At 45.8% G+C, this 5,356-nt stretch overlaps 1 long non-coding RNA gene across 2 annotated transcripts in view; it reads right to left on the bottom strand.

Annotated features, from left to right (window-relative positions):
• The window catches only part of LOC127910641 (uncharacterized), a 19,145-nt gene extending 15,233 nt beyond the window's left edge, over positions 1-3,912 (bottom strand). For both annotated transcript variants that reach the window (XR_008075589.1, XR_008075588.1), the window contains exons 1-2: positions 3,415-3,912; positions 1,402-1,539 (exon numbers count right to left, since the gene is read on the bottom strand). This is a non-coding gene — a long non-coding RNA (uncharacterized LOC127910641). The remainder of the gene's footprint in view (positions 1-1,401; positions 1,540-3,414) is intronic.
• Positions 3,913-5,356: the final 1,444 nt, after the last annotated feature.

The following is a 5,356-nucleotide window of genomic DNA, read 5'->3' as shown; positions in this document are numbered from 1 at the left end:
TCTCTCTCTCTCTCTCTCTCTCTCTCTCTCTACCTCTCTCTCTCTCTCCTCATGGGATATACCTCTCTCTCTCATGGGATATACCTCTCTCTCTCATGGGATATACCTCTCTCTCTCTCTCATGGGATATACCTCTCTCTCTCTCTCTCATGGGATATACCTCCTCTCTCTCTCATGGATATACCTCTCTCTCTCTCTCATGGATATACCCCTCTCTCTCTCTGGGATATACCTCTCTCTCTCTCATGGGATATACCTCTCTCTCTCTCTCTCATGGGATATACCTCTCTCTCTCTCTCATGGGATATACCTCTCTCTCTCTCTCTCTCTCATGGGATATACCTCTCTCTCTCATGGGATATACCTCTCTCTCTCTCATGGGATATACCTCTCTCTCTCATGGGATATACCTCTCTCTCTCTCTCTCTCTCATGTGATATATCTCTCTCTCTCTCTCATGGGATATACCTCTCTCTCTCTCTCATGGGATATACCTCTCTCTCTCTCTCATGGGATATACCTCTCTCTCTCATGGGATATACCTATCTCTGTCATGGGATATACCTCTCTCTCTCTCATGGGATATACCTCTCTCTCTCTCTCATGGGATATACCTATCTCTCTCTCTCATGGGATATACCTCTCTCTCTCTCTCTCTCTCTCTCTCTCTCTCATGGGATATACCTCTCTCTCTCATGGGATATACCTCTCTCTCTCTCTCATGGGATATACCTCTCTCTCTCTCTCTCTCTCATGGGATATACCTCTCTCTCTCTCTCATGGGATATACCTCTCTCTCTCATGGGATATACCTCTCTCTCTCATGGGAAATACCTCTCTCTCTCTCTCTCTCATGGGATATACCTCTCTCTCTCTCTCATGGGATATACCTCTCTCTCTCTCTCTCATGGGATATACCTCTCTCTCTCTCTCTCTCTCTCTCTACTCTCTCTCTCTCTCTCTCTCTCTGGGATATACCTCTCTCTCTCTCTCTCATGGGATATACCTCTCTCTCTCATGGGATATACCTCTCTCTCTCTCTCATGGGATATACCTCTCTCTCTCTCTCTCTCATGGGATATACTCTCTCTCTCATGGGATATACCTCTCTCTCTCATGGGATATACCTCTCTCTCTCTCTCATGGGATATACCTCTCTCTCTCTCTCTCTCTCTCGTGGGATATACCTCTCTCTCTCATGGGATATACCTCTCTCTCTCTCATGGGATATACCTCTCTCTCTCTCACGGGATATACCTCTCTCTCTCTCTCTCTCTCTCCCTCTCTCATGGGATATACCTCTCTCTCTCTCATGGGATATACCTCTCTCTCTCTCTCATGGGATATACCTCTCTCTCTCTCTCATGGGATATACCTCTCTCTCTCTCTCATGGGATATACCTCTCTCTCTCTCTCTCATGGGATATACCTCTCTCTCTCTCTCTCTGGATATACCTCTCTCTCTTGGGATATACCTCTCTCTCTCATGGGATATACCTCTCTCTCATGGGATATACCTCTCTCTCTCATGGGATATACCTCTCTCTCTCTCATGGGATATACCTCTCTCTCTCATGGGATATACCTCTCTCTCTCTCATGGGATATACCTCTCTCTCTCTCTCTCTCTCTCTCTCTCTCTCTCTCTCTCTCATGGGATATACCTCTCTCTCTCATGGGATATACCTCTCTCTCATCATACTCTCATGGGATATACCTCTCTCTCATGGGATATACCTCTCTCTCATGGGATATACCTCTCTCTCTCTCATGGGATATACCTCTCTCTCTCTCTCATGGGATATACCTCTCTCTCTCTCTCTCTCTCTCTCTCTCTCTCTCTCTCATGGGATATACCTCTCTCTCTCATGGGATATACCTCTCTCTCTCATGGGATATACCTCTCTCTCTCTCTCATGGGATATACCTCTCTCTCTCTCTCATGGATATACCTCTCTCTCTCTCTCATGGGATATACCTCTCTCTCTCATGGGATATACCCTCTCTCTCTCTCATGGGATATACCTCTCTCTCTCTCTCATGGGATATACCTCTCTCTCTCTCTCATGGGATATACCTCTCTCTCTCTCATGGGATATACCTCTCTCTCTCTCTCTCTCTCTCTCTCATGGGATATACCTCTCTCTCTCATGGGATATACCTCTCTCTCTCTCATGGGATATACCTCTCTCTCTCTCATGGGATATACCTCTCTCTCTCTCTCTCTCTCTCTCTCTCTCTCATGGGATATAACTCTCTCTCTCTCTCATGGGATATACCTCTCTCTCTCTCTCATGGGATATACCTCTCTCTCTCTCTCATGGGATATACCTCTCTCTCTCATGGGATATACCTATCTCTGTCATGGGATATACCTTTCTCTCTCTCTCATGGGATATACCTCTCTCTCTCTCTCATGGGATATACCTATCTCTCTCTCTCATGGGATATACCTCTCTCTCTCTCTCTCTCTCTCTCTCTCATGGGATATACCTCTCTCTCTCATGGGATATACCTCTCTCTCTCTCATGGGATATACCTCTCTCTCTCTCTCTCTCTCTCTCATGGGATATACCTCTCTCTCTCTCTATACCTCTCTCTCATGGGATATACCTCTCTCTCTCATGGGAAATACCTCTCTCTCTCTCTCTCATGGGATATACTCTCTCCTCTCATGGGATATACCTCTCTCTCTCTCTCTCATGGGATATACCTCTCTCTCTCTCTCTCTGGATATACCTCTCTCTCTCTCTCTCTCTCTGGGATATACTCTCTCTCTCTCTCTCATGGGATATACCTCTCTCTCTCATGGGATATACCTCTCTCTCTCTCATGGGATATACCTCTCTCTCTCTCTCTCTCATGGGATATACCTCTCTCTCTCATGGGATATACCTCTCTCTCTCATGGGATATACCTCTCTCTCTCTCTCTCATGGGATATACCTCTCTCTCTCTCTCTCTCTCGTGGGATATACCTCTCTCTCTCATGGGATATACCTCTCTCTCTCTCATGGGATATACCTCTCTCTCTCTCATGGGATATACCTCTCTCTCTCTCTCATGGGATATACCTCTCTCTCTCATGGGATATACCTCTCTCTCTCTCTCATGGGATATACCTCTCTCTCTCTCTCTCATGGGATATACCTCTCTCTCTCTCTCTCATGGGATATACCTCTCTCTCTCTCTCTCATGGGATATACCTCTCTCTCTCTCTCTGGATATACCTCTCTCTCTCATGGGATATACCTCTCTCTCTCATGGGATATACCTCTCTCTCTCATGGGATATACCTCTCTCTCTCATGGGATATACCTCTCTCTCATGGGATATACCTCTCTCTCTCTCATGGGATATACCTCTCTCTCTCTCTCTCATGGGATATACCTCTCTCTCTCTCTCATGGGATATACCTCTCTCTCTCATGGGATATACCTCTCTCTCTCATGGGATATACCTCTCTCTCTCTCTCATGGGATATACCTCTCTCTCTCTCTCATGGGATATACCTCTCTCTCTCTCTCTCATGGGATATACCTCTCTCTCTCTCTCTCTCTCTCTCTCTCTCTCTCTCTCTCTCTCTCTCTCTCTCTTCTATCTCTCTCTCTCTCTCTCTCTCTCTCTCATGGGATATACCTCTCTCTCTCATGGGATATACCTCTCTCTCTCTCATGGGATATACCTCTCTCTCTCTCTCTCTCTCATGGGATATACCTCTCTCTCTCATGGGATATACCTCTCTCTCTCATGGGATATACCTCTCTCTCTCTCTCTCTCTCATGGGATATACCTCTCTCTCTCTCTCTCTCTCTCGTGGGATATACCTCTCTCTCTCATGGGATATACCTCTCTCTCTCTCATGGGATATACCTCTCTCTCTCTCATGGGATATACCTCTCTCTCTCTCTCTCTCTCTCATGGGATATACCTCTCTCTCTCTCTCTCATGGGATATACCTCTCTCTCTCTCTCTCATGGGATATACCTCTCTCTCTCTCTCATGGGATATACCTCTCTCTCTCTCTCATGGGATATACCTCTCTCTCTCTCTCATGGGATATACCTCTCTCTCTCTCTCTCTCATGGGATATACCTCTCTCTCTCTCTCTGGATATACCTCTCTCTCTTGGGATATACCTCTCTCTCTCATGGGATATACCTCTCTCTCATGGGATATACCTCTCTCTCTCATGGGATATACCTCTCTCTCTCATGGGATATACCTCTCTCTCTCATGGGATATACCTCTCTCTCTCTCTCTCTCATGGGATATACCTCTCTCTCTCTCTCATGGGATATACCTCTCTCTCTCTCATGGGATATACCTCTCTCTCTCTCTCATGGGATATACCTCTCTCTCTCTCTCTCTCTCTCTCTCATGGGATATACCTCTCTCTCTCTCTCTCTGGATATACCTCTCTCTCTTGGGATATACCTCTCTCTCTCATGGGATATACCTCTCTCTCATGGGATATACCTCTCTCTCATGGGATATACCTCTCTCTCTCATGGGATATACCTCTCTCTCTCATGGGATATACCTCTCTCCCTCGCTCAGGCTCTGTCTGTGTTAATGGAACCTGGATACGAAATACACAACATAATACATTTCATTTTCTAGTCTTGGTGCGTACCAACCATTATGTATTTATGTGTAAAGAGAACTCCTGTCATGATCAGTTTCTATTTCCCTCCCTGCTCTCTTTGATGACACAAGGAGAGAAAATCTGCTGTCACAATCCTCTCTACTCCACCTTTCTAATGTCTATACGCTCTCTTCTTGTCCATCCTCTCCTTTCTCCCCTTCTTTCTCCTCTCCCATTCACTTTCTCTCTCATCCCTCTCCTCTGCATATCCTTCCTCCCTCTCTCCCTGCCCCTCCCCTGGTGAGCTCAATGATTCGGTGACATCATCGCTTGTTCACACCCTTCCACGCACGCACACACGCACACACACCATCGCCCCGGCGAATACAACAGCACAGCCGATCCCGCACGTGTGACCTGTGTTTGAGCCACTGTTCCAGCGGAGCAAGATGCCCCTTAAACAAGCAACACACATACAGTAGATGTGTGCATAGTCAGACACACACATGTGCATACTGACACGCACAGATATGGTACACATACACTCACACTCCAACTGGGATGGTCAGTGAAAATATTTTTTCATTCATTTGTAAAAGATCAGATCAGGGGCACAGTTAGCTTCATATTATATTTTTTTTCTACAAATCAAACATGATCAGACAAGCAAAGTTATGTGCAAGACACTGTAATAGCTTCTCAATGTCCTTGTCATATTTCCAAATGGACTATTGGGAAATAAGCAGGAGTTTAACTGAATTGAAATTGAC

This window comes from Oncorhynchus keta, chromosome 22 (assembly GCF_023373465.1).
Source record: "Oncorhynchus keta strain PuntledgeMale-10-30-2019 chromosome 22, Oket_V2, whole genome shotgun sequence".
Lineage (NCBI taxonomy): Eukaryota > Metazoa > Chordata > Actinopteri > Salmoniformes > Salmonidae > Oncorhynchus > Oncorhynchus keta.
Note: the sequence above shows the minus strand (reverse complement) of the source record. Positions and strands in the feature narration are given on the sequence as shown.